The sequence below is a fragment of the Stenella coeruleoalba genome (assembly GCF_951394435.1).
Source record: "Stenella coeruleoalba genome assembly, contig: scaffold_52, whole genome shotgun sequence".
NCBI lineage: Eukaryota > Metazoa > Chordata > Mammalia > Artiodactyla > Delphinidae > Stenella > Stenella coeruleoalba.
In genome coordinates, this window is record NW_027646181.1 from 186608 (window position 1) to 204077 (window position 17470).

Genomic DNA, 17470 nt, shown 5'->3' on the forward strand with positions numbered 1-17470 from the left:
TCTCTGGTTTTATGCAGCACCCCAACTCACCTTTCCCCTTAAGCAAGCATAAGTTGGTTTTCTAAATTTGAGACACTGTTCTGTTCTGTAATTCAGTTCCTGTGTAGCCAAGTTTACATTCCGTGTATTACTGATATCTTATGATGTTTCTTTTTCTGTGTGACTTACTTCAGTTAGAATCATCATACCTGAATCCACTCATTGTGCTGCTAAGGGCCTGATGACACAGATGTCATTGCTGAGTGATATTGCTTTGTAAGTAAATACCACAACTTCTTTATCCATTTTTCACTTTCTGCGATGTTGAACTTGTACTGTAAATGAGGTTCTTGTAAACAAAGCCGTTCCAAACTTTGGGGTGGCTGTGTCTTTTTGATTTTAATTTCCCTAAGCTATAGGACCATAAGTGGAAGTGCCCTAGGTTCTGTTGCTTTGTTTTTTAGATGTTTCAGGAAACACCATACACTTCTCCCGAGTGGTTGTTGGCAATTTACATCCCGCCCATCAGCATAACAAGGCTCCGAGTTCTCCATGGCCTGTCCTGCCTTTCTGGATTTTACACTTTTTTCAGATGGCCCTTTTGACCGGGGGGAAGTGAGACTTCATTGTAGTGCAGATTTCCTTTGCAAGCTTGCTTGGTTGGCCAGAAAGGGCATATGCGTTTTTTCCTGAATATATTCAGGAAAAAACGCATATGCCCTTTTTGGCCAAGTGCATCATTGTGGACGTTCTGCCTCTTTTCCTATGCTTTCAATGCAATTCCAGTCTACCTCCTGAAATCGGTTTCCTGCAATTCTGCCCCGCTTTCAAGTCCTCTTGGCAGCCTTACTTCAGTCTATTTTTGGACGATAGCTGTCATTTATAACTCTGCAGGTTTGTGAATTACAGTGCCCCTGAGCTCCTTTCTTCAACTCGCTTTCTTTTGAGCTGGCCGCAACACCGCAGGATGGCTTCAGGCCCTAATCTGGTTCCGGTACGGCACGCTCAGCCTTTGGTTATTTCCTCTTCCTGGTGGGAAATGAGAGTTAAATTTGCCCGTCCAGACACCTCCAGCTAGCCTCTCATTGGTTCTCGCTATTCCTGTTCATCTTCCGCAGAAATTGCAAACTGGGCCAAACAGGAGGTTAAAGGCGCTGACTCTCCAAGTGGGGAGAGTGTTAGTAAAGCGTCTGGAATGTTGCACCCGAGTACCAGGGGAGGAAAACTGAGACATATTTGAACACGTCTCCCGTTCACATGGTTGATCATACTTGGGTTCCACATGCATGTTTTAGCTGAAGGAAGAATACCTTAAACCTGGAGAGTTGAGACCCGTGTAATGGGTACCATGCAATATGACTTCAAAGGGTCTTCATTTGCTCACCGAACCTCTCGAATCCTATCACTGCTGTGTTTATGCCCCTGTACACATGCTTGATTCTCTTCTGGAGACATAGCAATCCATAGGTTTTACGATACTTACTAGTCAGGTACATTCTTAGGCGTTTAATATGCGGTGTTGAGTCCATTTCGTTGAGCAAGGAGTAGCTCTTGTCTATTCCATATTTGACTTAAGGAACTTTATCTGTGCTCATTTCAATCTCTGGTTTTATGCAGCACCCCAACTCACCTTTACCCTTAAGCAAGCATAAGTTGGTTTTCTAAATTTGAGACCCTGTTCTGTTCTGTAATTCAGTTCCTGTGTAGCCAAGTTTACATTCCGTGTATTACTGATATCTTATGATGTTTCTTTTTCTGTGTGACTTATTTCAGTTAGAATCATCATACCTGAATCCACTCATTGTGATGCTAAGGGCCTGATGACATAGATTTCATTGCTGAGTGATATTGCTTTGTAAGTAAATACCACAACTTCTTTATCCATTTTTCACTTTCTGCGATGTTGAACTTGTACTGTAAACGAGGTTCTTGTAAACAGAGGCGTCCCAAACTTTGGGGTGGCTGTGTCTTTTTGATTTTAATTTCCCTAAGCTATAGGACCATAACTGGCAGTGCCCTAGGCTCTGTTGCTTTGTTTTTTCGATGTTTCAGGAAACACCATACACTTCTCCCGAGTGTCTGTTGGCAATTTACATCCCGCCCATCAGCATAACAAGGCTCCCAGTTCTCCATCGCCTGTCCTGCCTTTCTGGATTTTACACTTTTTTCAGATGGCCCTTTTGACCGGGGGGAAGTGAGACTTCATTGTAGTGCAGATTTCCTTTGCAAGCTTCCTTGGTTGGCCAAAAAGGGCGTATGCGTTTTTTCCTGAATATATTCAGGAAAAAACGCATATGCCCTTTTTGGCCAAGTGCATCATTGTGGACGTTCTGCCTCTTTTCCTATGCTTTCAATGCAATTCCAGTCTACCTCCTGAAATCGGTTTCCTGCAATTCTGCCCCGCTTTCAAGTCCTCTTGGCAGCCTTACTTCAGTCTATTTTTGGACGATAGCTGTCATTTATAACTCTGCAGGTTTGTGAATTACAGTGCCCCTGAGCTCCTTTCTTCAACTCGCTTTCTTTTGAGCTGGCCGCAACACCGCAGGATGGCTTCAGGCCCTAATCTGGTTCCGGTACGGCACGCTGAGCCTTTGGTTATTTCCTCTTCCTGGTGGGAAATGAGAGTTAAATTTGCCCGTCCAGACACCTCCAGCTAGCCTCTCATTGGTTCTCGCTATTCCTGTTCATCTTCCGCAGAAATTGCAAACTGGGCCAAACAGGAGGTTAAAGGCGCTGACTCTCCAAGTGGGGAGAGTGTTAGTAAAGCGTCTGGAATGTTGCACCCGAGTACCAGGGGAGGAAAACTGAGACATATTTGAACACGTCTCCCGTTCACATGGTTGATCATACTTGGGTTCCACATGCATGTTTTAGCTGAAGGAAGAATACCTTAAACCTGGAGAGTTGAGACAGGTGTAATGGGTACCATGCAATATGACTTCAAAGGGTCTTCATTTGCTCACCGAACCTCTCCAATCCTATCACTGCTGTGTTTATGCCCCTGTACACATGCTTGATTCTCTTCTGGAGACATAGCAATCCATAGGTTTTACGATACTTACTAGTCAGGTACATTCTTAGGCGTTTAATATGCGGTGTTGAGTCCATTTCGTTGAGCAAGGAGTAGCTCTTGTCTATTCCATATTTGACTTAAGGAACTTTATCTGTGCTCATTTCAATCTCTGGTTTTATGCAGCACCCCAACTCACCTTTACCCTTAAGCAAGCATAAGTTGTTTTTCTAAATTTGAGACCCTGTTCTGTTCTGTAATTCAGTTCCTGTGTAGCCAAGTTTACATTCCGTGTATTACTGATATCTTATGATGTTTCTTTTTCTGTGTGACTTATTTCAGTTAGAATCATCATACCTGAATCCACTCATTGTGATGCTAAGGGCCTGATGACATAGATTTCATTGCTGAGTGATATTGCTTTGTAAGTAAATACCACAACTTCTTTATCCATTTTTCACTTTCTGCGATGTTGAACTTGTACTGTAAACGAGGTTCTTGTAAACAGAGCCGTTCCAAACTTTGGGGTGGCTGTGTCTTTTTGATTTTAATTTCCCTAAGCTATAGGACCGTAACTGGCAGTGCCCTAGGCTCTGTTGCTTTATTTTTTCGATGTTTCAGGAAACACCATACACTTCTCCCGAGTGTCTGTTGGCAATTTACATCCCGCCCATCAGCATAACAAGGCTCCCAGTTCTCCATGGCCTGTCCTGCCTTTCTGGATTTTACACTTTTTTCAGATGGCCCTTTTGACCGGGGGGAAGTGAGACTTCATTGTAGTGCAGATTTCCTTTGCAAGCTTGCTTGGTTGGCCAAAAAGGGCGTATGCGTTCTTTCCTGAATATATTCAGGAAAAAGCGCATACGCCCTTTTTGGCCAAGTGCATCATTGTGGACGTTCTGCCTCTTTTCCTATGCTTTCAATGCAATTCCAGTCTACCTCCTGAAATCGGTTTCCTGCAATTCTGCCCCGCTTTCAAGTCCTCTTGGCAGCCTTACTTCAGTCTATTTTTGGATGATAGCTGTCATTTATAACTCTGCAGGTTTGTGAATTACAGTGCCCCTGAACTCCTTTCTTCAACTCGCTTTCTTTTGAGCTGGCCGCAACACCGCAGGATGGCTTCAGGCCCTAATCTGGTTCCGGCCCGGCATGCTGAGCCTTTGGTTAATTCCTCTTCCTGGTGGGAAATGAGAGTTAAATTTGCCCGTCCAGACACCTCCAGCTAGCCTCTCATTGGTTCTCGCTATTCCTGTTCATCTTCCGCAGAAATTGCAAACTGGGCCAAACAGGAGGTTAAAGGCGCTGACTCTCCAAGTGGGGAGAGTGTTAGTAAAGCGTCTGGAATGTTGCACCCGAGTACCAGGGGAGGAAAACTGAGACATATTTGAACACGTCTCCCGATCACATGGTTGATCATACTCTAGGTTCCACATGCATGTTTTAGCTGAAGGAAGAATACCTTAAACCTGGGTAGTTGAAACCCGTGGAATGGGTACCATGCAATATGACTTCAAAGGGTCTTCATTTGCTCACCAAACCTCTCCAATCCTATCACTGCTGCGTTTATGCCCCGGTACACATGCTTGATTCTCTTTCGGAGACCTAGCAATCCATAGGTTTTAAGATACTTACTAGTCAGGTACATTCTTAGGCGTTTAATATGGGGTGTTGAGTCCATTTCGTTGAGCAAGGAGTAGCTCTTGTCTATTCCATATTTGGCTTAAGGAACTTTATCTGTGCTCATTTCAATCTCTGGTTTTATGCAGCACCCCAACTCACCTTTACCCTTAAGCAAGAATTAGTTGGTTTTCTAAATTTGAGACCCTGTTCTGTTCTGTAATTCAGTTCCTGTGTAGCCAAGTTTACATTCCGTGTATTACTGATATCTTATGATGTTTCTTTTTCTGTGTGACTTATTTCAGTTAGAATCACCATACCTGAATCCACTCATTGTGCTGCTAAGGGCCTGATGACACAGATTTCATTGCTGAGTGATATTGCTTTGTAAGTAAATACCACAACTTCTTTATCCATTTTTCACTTTCTGCGATGTTGAACTTGTACTGTAAACGAGGTTCTTGTAAACAGAGCCGTTCCAAACTTTGGGGTGGCTGTGTCTTTTCGATTTTAATTTCCCTAAGCTATAGGACCATAAGTGGAAGTGCCCTAGGCTCTGTTGCTTTGTTTTTTACATGTTTCAGGAAACACCATACACTTCTCCGGAGTGGTTGTTGGCAATTTACATCCCGCCCATCAGCATAACAAGGCTCCCAGTTCTCCATGGCCTGTCCTGCCTTTCTGGATTTTACACTTTTTTCAGATGGCCCTATTTACCAGGGGGAAGTGAGACTTCATTGTAGTGCAGATTTCCTTTGCAAGCTTGCTTGGTTGGCCAAAAAGGGCGTATGCGTTTTTTCCTGAATATATTCAGGAAAAAACACATACGCCCTTTTTGGCCAAGTGCATCATTGTGGACGTTCTGCCTCTTTTCCTATGCTTTCAATGCAATTCCAGTCTACCTCCTGAAATCGGTTTCCTGCAATTCTGCCCCGCTTTCAAGTCCTCTTGGCAGCCTTACTTCAGTCTATTTTTGGACGATAGCTGTCATTTATAACTCTGCAGGTTTGTGAATTACAGTGCCCCTGAGCTCCTTTCTTCAACTCGCTTTCTTTTGAGCTGGCCGCAACACCGCAGGATGGCTTCAGGCCCTAATATGGTTCCGGTACGGCACGTTGAGCCTTTGGTTATTTCCTCTTCCTGGTGGGAAATGAGAGTTAAATTTGCCCGTCCAGACACCTCCAGCTAGCCTCTCATTGGTTCTCGCTATTCCTGTTCATCTTCCGCAGAAATTGCAAACTGGGCCAAACAGGAGGTTAAAGGCGCTGACTCTCCAAGTGGGGAGAGTGTTAGTAAAGCGTCTGGAATGTTGCACCCGAGTTTCAGGGGAGGAAAACTGAGACATATTTGAACACGTCTCCCGATCACATGGTTGATCATACTTGGGTTCCACATGCATGTTTTAGCTGAAGGAAGAATACCTTAAACCTGGAGAGTTGAGACCCGTGTAATGGGTACCATGCAATATGACTTCAAAGGGTCTTCATTTGCTCACCGAACCTCTCCAATCCTATCACTGCTGCGTTTATGCCCCTGTACACATGCTTGATTCTCTTTTGGAGACATAGCAATCCATAGGTTTTACGATACATACTAGTCAGGTACATTCTTAGGTGTTTAATATGCGGTGTTGAGTCCATTTCGTTGAGCAAGGAGTAGCTCTTGTCTATTCCATATTTGTCTTAAGAAACTTTATCTGTGCTCATTTAAATCTCTGGTTTTATGCAGCACCCCAACTCACCTTTACCCTTAAGCAAGCATAAGTTGGTTTTCTAAATTTGAGACCCTGTTCTGTTCTGTAATTCAGTTCCTGTGTAGCCAAGTTTACATTCCGTGTATTAGTGATATCTTATGATGTTTCTTTTTCTGTGTGACTTATTTCATTTAGAATCATCATACCTGAATCCACTCATTGTGATGCTAAGGGCCTGATGACATAGATTTCATTGCTGAGTGATATTGCTTTGTAAGTAAATACCACAACTTCTTTATCCATTTTTCACTTTCTGCGATGTTGAACTTGTACTGTAAACGAGGTTCTTGTAAACAGAGGCGTCCCAAACTTTGGGGTGGCTGTGTCTTTTTGATTTTAATTTCCCTAAGCTATAGGACCATAAGTGGCAGTGCCCTAGGCTCTGTTGCTTTGTTTTTTCGATGTTTCAGGAAACACCATACACTTCTCCCGAGTGTCTGTTGGCAATTTACATCCCGCCCATCAGCATAACAAGGCTCCCAGTTCTCCATGGCCTGTCCTGCCTTTCTGGATTTTACACTTTTTTCAGATGGCCCTTTAGACCGGGGGGAAGTGAGACTTCATTGTAGTGCAGATTTCCTTTGCAAGCTTGCTTGGTTGGCCAAAAAGGGCGTATGCGTTTTTTCCTGAATATATTCAGGAAAAAACGCATACGCCCTTTTTGGCCAAGTGCATCATTGTGGACGTTCTGCCTCTTTTCCTATGCTTTCAATGCAATTTCAGTCTACCTCCTGAAATCGGTTTCCTGCAATTCTGCCCCGCTTTCAAGTCCTCTTGGCAGCCTTACTTCAGTCTATTTTTGGACGATAGCTGTCATTTATAACTCTGCAGGTTTGTGAATTACAGTGCCCCTGAGCTCCTTTCTTCAACTCGCTTTCTTTTGAGCTGGCCGCAACACCGCAGGATGGCTTCAGGCCCTAATATGGTTCCCGTACGGCACGTTGAGCCTTTGGTTATTTCCTCTTCCTGGTGGGAAATGAGAGTTAAATTTGCCCGTCCAGACACCTCCAGCTAGCCTCTCATTGGTTCTCGCTATTCCTGTTCATCTTCCGCAGAAATTGCAAACTGGGCCAAACAGGAGGTTAAAGGCGCTGACTCTCCAAGTGGGGAGAGTGTTAGTAAAGCGTCTGGAATGTTGCACCCGAGTTTCAGGGGAGGAAAACTGAGACATATTTGAACACGTCTCCCGATCACATGGTTGATCATACTTGGGTTCCACATGCATGTTTTAGCTGAAGGAAGAATACCTTAAACCTGGAGAGTTGAGACCCGTGTAATGGGTACCATGCAATATGACTTCAAAGGGTCTTCATTTGCTCACCGAACCTCTCCAATCCTATCACTGCTGCGTTTATGCCCCTGTACACATGCTTGATTCTCTTTTGGAGACATAGCAATCCATAGGTTTTACGATACATACTAGTCAGGTACATTCTTAGGTGTTTAATATGCGGTGTTGAGTCCATTTCGTTGAGCAAGGAGTAGCTCTTGTCTATTCCATATTTGTCTTAAGAAACTTTATCTGTGCTCATTTCAATCTCTGGTTTTATGCAGCACCCCAACTCACCTTTACCCTTAAGCAAGCATAAGTTGGTTTTCTAAATTTGAGACCCTGTTCTGTTCTGTAATTCAGTTCCTGTGTAGCCAAGTTTACATTCCGTGTATTAGTGATATCTTATGATGTTACTTTTTCTGTGTGACTTATTTCATTTAGAATCATCATACCTGAATCCACTCATTGTGATGCTAAGGGCCTGATGACATAGATTTCATTGCTGAGTGATATTGCTTTGTAAGTAAATACCACAACTTCTTTATCCATTTTTCACTTTCTGCGATGTTGAACTTGTACTGTAAACGAGGTTCTTGTAAACAGAGGCGTCCCAAACTTTGGGGTGGCTGTGTCTTTTTGATTTTAATTTCCCTAAGCTATAGGACCATAAGTGGCAGTGCCCTAGGCTCTGTTGCTTTGTTTTTTCGATGTTTCAGGAAACACCATACACTTCTCCCGAGTGTCTGTTGGCAATTTACATCCCGCCCATCAGCATAACAAGGCTCCCAGTTCTCCATGGCCTGTCCTGCCTTTCTGGATTTTACACTTTTTTCAGATGGCCCTTTAGACCGGGGGGAAGTGAGACTTCATTGTAGTGCAGATTTCCTTTGCAAGCTTGCTTGGTTGGCCAAAAAGGGCGTATGCGTTTTTTCCTGAATATATTCAGGAAAAAACGCATACGCCCTTTTTGGCCAAGTGCATCATTGTGGACGTTCTGCCTCTTTTCCTATGCTTTCAATGCAATTTCAGTCTACCTCCTGAAATCGGTTTCCTGCAATTCTGCCCCGCTTTCAAGTCCACTTGGCAGCCTTACTTCAGTCTATTTTTGGACGATAGCTGTCATTTATAACTCTGCAGGTTTGTGAATTACAGTGTCCCTGAGCTCCTTTCTTCAACTCGCTTTCTTGTGACCTGGCCGCAGCACCGCAGGATGGCTTCAGGCCCTAATCTGGTTCTGGCACGGCACGCTGAGCCTTTGGTTATTTCCTCCTCCTGGTGGGAAATGAGAGTTAAATTTGCCCGTCCAGACACCTCCAGCTAGCCTCTCATTGGTTCTCGCTATTCCTGTTCATCTTCCGCAGAAATTGCAAACTGTGCCAAACAGGAGGTTAAAGGTGCTGACTCTCCAAGTGGGGAGAGTGTTAGTAAAGCGTCTGGAATGTTGCACCCGAGTACCAGGGGAGGAAAACTGAGACATATTTGAACACGTCTCCCGATCACATGGTTGATCATACTCTGGGTTCCACATGCATGTATTAGCTGAAGGAAGAATACCTAAAACCTGGGTAGTTGAAATCCGTGGAATGGGTACCATGCAATATGACTTCAAAGGGTCTTCATTTGCTCACAGAACCTCTCCAATCCTATCACTGCTGCGTTTATGCCCCTGTACACATGCTTGATTCTCTTTCGGAGACATAGCAATCCATAGGTTTTAAGATACTTACTAGTCAGGTACATTCTTAGGCGTTTAATATGCGGTGTTGAGTCCATTTCGTTGAGCAAGGAGTAGCTCTTGTCTATTCCATATTTGGCTTAAGGAACTTTATCTGTGCTCATTTCAATCTCTGGTTTTATGCAGCACCCCAACTCACCTTTACCCTTAAGCAAGCATAAGTTGGTTTTCTAAATTTGAGACCCTGTTCTGTTCTGTAATTCAGTTCCTGTGTAGCCAAGTTTACATTCCGTGTATTACTGATATCTTATGATGTTTCTTTTTCTGTGTGACTTATTTCAGTTAGAATCATCATACCTGAATCCACTCATTGTGCTGCTAAGGGCCTGATGACACAGATTTCATTGCTGAGTGATATTGCTTTGTAAGTAAATACCACAACTTCTTTATCCATTTTTCACTTTCTGCGATGTTGAACTTGTACTGTAAACGAGGTTCTTGTAAACAGAGCCGTTCCAAACTTTGGGGTGGCTGTGTCTTTTTGATTTTAATTTCCCTAAGCTATAGGACCATAAGTGGAAGTGCCCTAGGTTCTGTTGCTTTGTTTTTTAGATGTTTCAGGAAACACCATACACTTCTCCCGAGTGGTTGTTGGCAATTTACATCCCGCCCATCAACATAACAAGGCTCCCAGTTCTCCATGGCCTGTCCTGCCTTTCTGGATTTTACACTTTTTTCAGATGGCCCTTTTGACCGGGGGGAAGTGAGACTTCATTGTAGGGCAGATTTCCTTTGCAAGCTTGCTTGGTTGGCCGAAAAGGGCGTATGCATTTTTTCCTGAATATATTCAGGAAAAAACGCATACGCCCTTTTTGGCCAAGTGCATCATTGTGGACGTTCTGCCTCTTTTCCTATGCTTTCAATGCAATTCCAGTCTACCTCCTGAAATCGGTTTCCTGCAATTCTGCCCCGCTTTCAAGTCCTCTTGGCAGCCTTACTTCAGTCTATTTTTGGACGATAGCTGTCATTTATAACTCTGCAGGTTTGTGAATTACAGTGCCCCTGAGCTCCTTTCTTCAACTCGCTTTCTTGTGAGCTGGCCGCAACACCGCAGGATGGCTTCAGGCCCTAATCTGGTTCCGGCACGGCACGCTGAGCCTTTGGTTAATTCCTCTTTCTGGTGGGAAATGAGAGTTAAATTTGCCCGTCCAGACACCTCCAGCTAGTCTCTCATTGGTTCTCGCTATTCCTGTTCATCTTCCGCAGAAATTGCAAACTGGGCCAAACAGGAGGTTAAAGACACTGACTCTCCAATTTCGGAGAGTGTTAGTAAAGCGTCTGGATTGTTGCACCCGAGTACCAGGGGAGGAAAACTGAGACATATTTGAACACCTCTCCCGATCACATGGTTGATCATACTCTGGGTTCCACATGCATGTTTTAGCTGAAGGAAGAATACCTAAAACCTGGGTAGTTGAAACCCGTGGAATGGGTACCATGCAATATGACTTCAAAGGGTCTTCATTTGCTCACCGAACCTCTCCAATCCTATCACTGCTGCGTTTATGCCCCTGTACACATGCTTGATTCTCTTTCGGAGACATAGCAATCCATAGGTTTTAAGATACTTACTAGTCAGGTACATTCTTAGGCGTTTAATATGCGGTGTTGAGTCCATTTCGTTGAGCAAGGAGTAGCTCTTGTCTATTCCATATTTGGCTTAAGGAACTTTATCTGTGCTCATTTCAATCTCTGGTTTTATGCAGCAACCCAACTCACCTTTCCCCTTAAGCAAGCATAAGTTGGTTTTTTAAATTTGAGAACCTGTTCTGTTTTGGAATTCAGTTCCTGTGTAGCCAAGTTTACATTCCGTGTATTAGTGATATCTTATGATGTTTCTTTTTCTGTGTGACTTATTTCAGTTAGAATCATCGTACCTGAATCTACTCATTATGCTGCTACGGGCCTGATGACATAGATTTCATTGCTGAGTGATACTGCATTGTACGTAAGTACCACAAGTTCTTTATCCATTTTTCACTTTCTGCGATGTTGAACTTGTACTGTAAACGAGGTTCTTGTAAACAGAGCCGTTCCAAACTTTGGGGTGGCTGTGTCTTTTTGATTTTAATTTCCCTAAGCTATAGGACCATAAGTGGAAGTGCCCTAGGCTCTGTTGCTTTGTTTTTTAGATGTTTCAGGAAACACCATACACTTCTCCCGAGTGTCTGTTGGCAATTTACATCCCGCCCATCAGCATAACAAGGCTCCCAGTTCTCCATGGCCTGTTGCCTTTCTGGATTTTACACTTTTTTCAGATGGCCCTTTTGACCGGGGGGAAGTGAGACTTCATTGTAGTGCAGATTTCCTTTGCAAGCTTGCTTGGTTGGCCAAAAAGGGCGTATGCGTTTTTTCCTGAATATATTCAGGAAAAAACGCATACGCCCTTTTTGGCCAAGTGCATCATTGTGGACGTTCTGTCTCTTTTCCTATGCTTTCAATGCAATTCCAGTCTACCTCCTGAAATCGGTTTCCTGCAATTCTGCCCCGCTTTCAAGTCCTCTTGGCAGCCTTACTTCAGTCTATTTTTGGACGATAGCTGTCATTTATAACTCTGCAGGTTTGTGAATTACAGTGCCCCTGAGCTCCTTTCTTCAACTCGCTTTCTTTTGAGCTGGCCGCAACACCGCAGGATGGCTTCAGGCCCTAATCTGTTTCCGGCACGGCACACTGAGCCTTTGGTTATTTCCTCTTCCTGGTGGGAAATGAGAGTTAAATTTGCCCGTCCAGAAACCTCCAGCTAGCCTCTCATTGGTTCTCGCTATTCCTGTTCATCTTCCGCAGAAATTGCAAACTGAGCCAAACAGGAGGTTAAAGGCGCTGACTCTCCAAGTCGGGAGAGTGTTAGTAAAGCGTCTGGAATGTTGCACCTGAGTACCAGGGGAGGAAAACTGAGACATATTTGAACACGTCTCCCATTCACATGGTTGATCATACTTGGGTTCCACATGCATGTTTTAGCTGAAGGAAGAATACTTTAAACCTGCAGAGTTGAGACCCGTGGAATGGGTCCCATGCAATATGACTTCAAAGGGTCTTCATTTGCTCACCGAACCTCTCCAATCCTATCACTGCTGCGTTTATGCCCCTGTACACACGCTTGATTCTCTTTTGGAGACATAGCAATCCATAGGTTTTACGATACTTACTAGTCAGGTACATTCTTAAGCGTTTAATATGCGGTGTTGAGTCCATTTCGTTGAGCAAGGAGTAGCTCTTGTCTATTCCATATTTGGCTAAAGGACCTTTATCTGTGCTCATTTCAATCTCTGGTTTTATGCAGCACCCCAACTCACCTTTCCTCTTAAGCAAGCATAAGTTGGTTTTCTAAATTTGAGACCCTGTCCTGTTCTGTAATTCAGTTCCTGTGTAGCCAAGTTTACATTCTGTGTATTAGTGATACCTTATGATGTTTCTTTTTCTGTGTGACTTATTTCAGTTAGAATCATCGTACCTGAATCCACTCATTATGCTGCTACGGGCCTGATGACATAGATTTAATTGCTGAGTGATACTGCATTGTACGTAAGTACCACAAGTTCTTTATCCATTTTTCACTTTCTGTGATATTGAACTTGTACGGTAAATGAGGTTCTTGTAAACAGAGGCGTCCCAAACTTTGGGGTGGCTGTGTCTTTTTGATTTTAATTTTCCTAAGCTATAGGAGCATAAGTGGAAGTGCCCTAGGTTCTGTTGCTTTGTTTTTTAGATGTTTCAGGAAACACCATACACTTCTCCCGAGTGGTTGTTGGCAATTTACATCCCGCCCATCAGCATAACAAGGCTCCCAGTTCTCCATGGCCTGTCCTGCCTTCCTGGATTTTACACTTTTTTCAGATGGCCCTTTTGACCGGGGGGAAGTGAGACTTCATTGTAGTGCAGATTTCCTTTGCAAGCTTGCTTGGTTGGCCAAAAAGGGCGTATGCGTTTTTTCCTGAATATATTCAGGAAAAAACGCATACGCCCTTTTTGGCCAAGTGCATCATTGTGGACGTTCTGCCTCTTTTCCTATGCTTTCAATGCAATTCCAGTCTACCTCCTGAAATCGGTTTCCTGCAATTCTGCCCCGCTTTCAAGTCCTCTTGGCAGCCTTACTTCAGTCTATTTTTGGACGATAGCTGTCATTTATAACTCTGCAGGTTTGTGAATTACAGTGCCCCTGAGCTCCTTTCTTCAACTTGCTTTCTTGTGACCTGGCCGCAACACCGCAGGATGGTTTCAGGCCCTAATCTGGTTCCGGCACGGCACGCTGAGCCTTTGGTTAATTCCTCTTCCTGGTGGGAAATGAGAGTTAAATTTGCCCGTCCAGACACCTCCAGCTAGCCTCTCATTGGTTCTCGCTATTCCTGTTCATCTTCCGCAGAAATTGCAAACTGGGCCAAACAGGAGGTTAAAGGCGCTGACTCTCCAAGTGGGGAGAGTGTTAGTAAAGCGTCTGGAATGTTGCACCCGAGTACCAGGGGAGGAAAACTGAGACATATTTGAACACGTCTCCCGTTCACATGGTTGATCATACTTGGGTTCCACATGCATGTTTTACCTGAAGGAAGAATACCTTAAACCTGGGTAGTTGAAACCCGTGGAATGGGTACCATGCAATATGACTTCAAAGGGTCTTCATTTGCTCACTGAACCTCTCCAATCCTATCACTGCTGCGTTTATGCCCCTGTACACATGCTTGATTCTCTTTCGGAGACATAGCAATCCATAGGTTTTAAGATACTTACTAGTCAGGAACATTCTTAGGCGTTTAATATGGGGTGTTGAGTCCATTTCGTTGAGCAAGGAGTAGCTCTTGTCTATTCCATATTTGGCTTAAGGAACTTTATCTGTGCTCATTTCAATCTCTGGTTTTATGCAGCACCCCAACTCACCTTTACCCTTAAGCAAGCATAAGTTGGTTTTCTAAATTTGAGACCCTGTTCTGTTTTGGAATGCAGTTCCTGTGTAGCCAAGTTTACATTCCCTGTATTACTGATATCTTATGATGTTTCTTTTTCTGTGTGACATATTTCAGTTAGAATCATCATACCTGAAGCCACTCATTGTGATGCTAAGGGCCTGATGACATAGATTTCATTGCTGAGTGATATTGCTTTGTAAGTAAATACCACAACTTCTTTATCCATTTTTCACTTTCTGCGATGTTGAACTTGTACTGTAAACGAGGTTCTTGTAAACAGAGGCGTCCCAAACCTTGGGGTGGCTGTGTCTTTTTGATTTTAATTTCCCTAAGCTATAGGACCATAAGTGGCAGTGCCCTAGGCTCTGTTGCTTTGTTTTTTAGATGTTTCAGGAAACACCATACACTTCTCCCTAGTGGTTGTTGGCAATTTACATCCCGCCCATCAGCATAACAAGGCTCCCAGTTCTCCATGGCCTGTCCTGCCTTTCTGGATTTTACACTTTTTTCAGATGGCCCTTTTGACCGGGAGGGAAGTGAGACTTCATTGTAGTGCAGATTTCCTTTGCAAGCTTGCTTGGTTGGCCGAACAGGGCGTATGCGTTTTTTCCTGAATATATTCAGGAAAAAACGCATACGCCCTTTTTGGCCAAGTGCATCATTGTGGACGTTCTGCCTCTTTTCCTATGCTTTCAATGCAATTCCAGTCTACCTCCTGAAATCGCTTTCCTGCAATTCTGCCCCGCTTTCAAGTCCTCTTGGCAGCCTTACTTCAGTCTATTTTTGGACGATAGCTGTCATTTATAACTCTGCAGGTTTGTGAATTACAGTGCCCCTGAGCTCCTTTCCTCAACTCGCTTTCTTGTGACCTGGCCGCAACACCGCAGGATGGCTTCAGGCCCTAATCTGGTTCCGGCCCGGCATGCTGAGCCTTTGGTTAATTCCTCTTCCTGGTGGGAAATGAGAGTTAAATTTGCCCGTCCAGACACCTCCAGCTAGCCTCTCATTGGTTCTCGCTATTCCTGTTCATCTTCCGCAGAAATTGCAAACTGGGCCAAACAGGAGGTTAAAGGGACTGACTCTCCAAGTGGGGAGAGTGTTAGTAAAGCGTCTGGAATGTTGCACCCGAGTACCAGGGTACGAAAACTGAGACATATTTGAACACGTCTCCCGATCACATGGTTGATCATACTCTAGGTTCCACATGCATGTTTTAGCTGAAGGAAGAATACCTTAAACCTGGCTAGTTGAAACCCGTGGAATGGGTCCCATGCAATATGACTTCAAAGGGTCTTCATTTGCTCACCGAACCTCTCCAGTCCTATCACTGCTGCGTTTATGCCCCTGTACACATGCTTGATTCTCTTTTGGAGACATAGCAATCCATAGGTTTTAAGATACTTACTAGTCAGGTACATTCTTAGGCGTTTAATATGGGGTGTTGAGTCCATTTCGTTGAGCAAGGAGTAGCTCTTGTCTATTCCATATTTGGCTTAAGGAACTTTATCTGTGCTCATTGCAATCTCTGGTTTTATGCAGCACCCCAACTCACCTTTACCCTTAAGCAAGAATAAGTTGGTTTTCTAAATTTGAGACCCTGTTCTGTTCTGTAATTCAGTTCCTGTGTAGCCAAGTTTACATTCCGTGTATTACTGATATCTTATGATGTTTCTTTTTCTGTGTGACTTATTTCAGTTAGAATCATCATACCTGAATCCACTCATTGTGCTGCTAAGGGCCTGTTGACACAGATTTCATTGCTGAGTGATATTGCTTTGTAAGTAAATACCACAACTTCTTTATCCATTTTTCACTTTCTGCGATGTTGAACTTGTACTGTAAACGAGGTTCTTGTAAACAGAGCCGTTCCAAATTTGGAGTGGCTGTGTCTTTTTGATTTTAATTTCCCTAAGCTATAGGACCATAAGTGGAAGTGCCCTAGGCTCTGTTGCTTTGTTTTTTAGATGTTTCAGGAAACACCATACACTTCTCCCGAGTGTCTGTTGGCAATTTACATCCCGCCCATCAGCATAACAAGGCTCCCAGTTCTCCATGGCCTGTCCTGCCTTTCTGGATTTTACACTTTTTTCAGATGGCCCTTTAGACCCGGGGGAAGTGAGACTTCATTGTAGTGCAGATTTCCTTTGCAAGCTTGCTTGGTTGGCCAAAAAGGGCGTATGCGTTTTTTCCTGAATATATTCAGGAAAAAACGCATACGCCCTTTTTGGCCAAGTGCATCATTGTGGACGTTCTGCCTCTTTTCCTATGCTTTCAATGCAATTTCAGTCTACCTCCTGAAATCGGTTTCCTGCAATTCTGCCCCGCTTTCAAGTCCTCTTGGCAGCCTTACTTCAGTCTATTTTTGGACGATAGCTGTCATTTATAACTCTGCAGGTTTGTGAATTACAGTGCCCCTGAGCTCCTTTCTTCAACTCGCTTTCTTGTGACCTGGCCGCAACACCGCAGGATGGCTTCAGGCCCTAATCTGGTTCTGGCACGGCACGCTGAGCCTTTGGTTATTTCCTCCTCCTGGTGGGAAATGAGAGTTAAATTTGCCCGTCCAGACACCTCCAGCTAGCCTCTCATTGGTTCTCGCTATTCCTGTTCATCTTCCGCAGAAATTGCAAACTGGGCCAAACAGGAGGTTAAAGGCGCTGATTCTCCTAGTGGGGAGAGTGTTAGTAAAGCGTCTGGAATGTTGCACCCGAGTACCAGGGGAGGAAAACTGAGACATATTTGAACACGTCTCCCGTTCACATGGTTGATCATACTTGGGTTCCACATGCATGTTTTACCTGAAGGAAGAATACCTTAAACCTGGGTAGTTGAAACCCGTGGAATGGGTACCATGCAATATGACTTCAAAGGGTCTTCATTTGGTCACTGAACCTCTCCAATCCTATCACTGCTGCGTTTATGCCCCTGTACACATGCTTGATTCTCTTTCGGAGACATAGCAATCCATAGGTTTTAAGATACTTACTAGTCAGGAACATTCTTAGGCGTTTAATATGGGGTGTTGAGTCCATTTCGTTGAGCAAGGAGTAGCTCTTGTCTATTCCATATTTGGCTTAAGGAACTTTATCTGTGCTCATTTCAATCTCTGGTTTTATGCAGCACCCCAACTCACCTTTACCCTTAAGCAAGCATAAGTTGGTTTTCTAAATTTGAGACCCTGTTCTGTTTTGGAATGCAGTTC

At 43.9% G+C, this 17470-nt stretch overlaps 1 long non-coding RNA gene across 16 annotated transcripts in view; it reads left to right on the plus strand.

Annotated features, from left to right (window-relative positions):
- The window catches only part of LOC307181276, a 2057065-nt gene that overhangs the window by 56652 nt on the left and 1982943 nt on the right, over window positions 1–17470 (plus strand). For 14 of the 16 annotated variants that reach the window (XR_013826308.1, XR_013826309.1, XR_013826310.1 and 11 more), the window contains exons 3-4: window positions 6495–6576; window positions 8074–8155. This is a non-coding gene — a long non-coding RNA (uncharacterized lncRNA). The remainder of the gene's footprint in view (window positions 1–6494; window positions 6577–8073; window positions 8156–17470) is intronic. The other 2 variants (XR_013826313.1, XR_013826314.1) reach the window with 1 other exon arrangement.